The following is a 742-nucleotide window of genomic DNA, read 5'->3' on the forward strand; positions in this document are numbered from 1 at the left end:
AGTGTCCGTCCGGTCTCAAGCATGTATGACACGATGCTGTAGCCCCTAGAACCTCTGCATCAGATGGGCTCAAAAAACGGAAAAAGTCACACTTGGACCCCCATCTCACCCCCAAATAAAGCTCCAAACTGCCCGAAACTCATACGTCGAGTTGCCCCGGAGGCCCCGGACAGGATCCCTGAAGCACAAGTCTGTAGGCCCTCGGGAAAGCTAACTTCCGGTAGCAAGGTCCAAACGGGTTAAGACCCCATATTCATGCTCAGGGGGTCCAGGCGCCCCCCCCAGCCGAGTTCCAAAAAAACCCCGTTTCCCCCATGTTCTGACATGCTACTCGGGGTTTTCCAGGACCCCCCAAGACCCTCCTGGACTTTGTGGTGATTTGAGAAAAAGCCCCAAAAAGACCCATAATGTCAAAATATGTCCCCCCATGTCCCCCCCCCCTTTCTGGGTAAAACTGAGCGCCCCAGACCCTGGAAGAACCAGAGTGAAAAAACGACAGAGTCAGAAATTTCCGAAAATCAGACAGAGTCAGAAACTTTGGAAAAATAGTTAGAGTTATTGTGGTGTATCAAGGAAAAAAAGAAGAAAGTCTCCATATGTGCGAATGTGTAGAGGACTCCAGTGCGCACATTTGATAAGGGGTGACCAAACCACCTCTCGCACGAAATCAGAAACCCGGTTTTCAAAAATTTGAGAAGCGGGGGGGTTTCAAAATAAAGGCGGCCGAATTAAAGTGCACTAT

Source organism: Pseudoliparis swirei, chromosome 16, assembly GCF_029220125.1.
Source record: "Pseudoliparis swirei isolate HS2019 ecotype Mariana Trench chromosome 16, NWPU_hadal_v1, whole genome shotgun sequence".
NCBI lineage: Eukaryota > Metazoa > Chordata > Actinopteri > Perciformes > Liparidae > Pseudoliparis > Pseudoliparis swirei.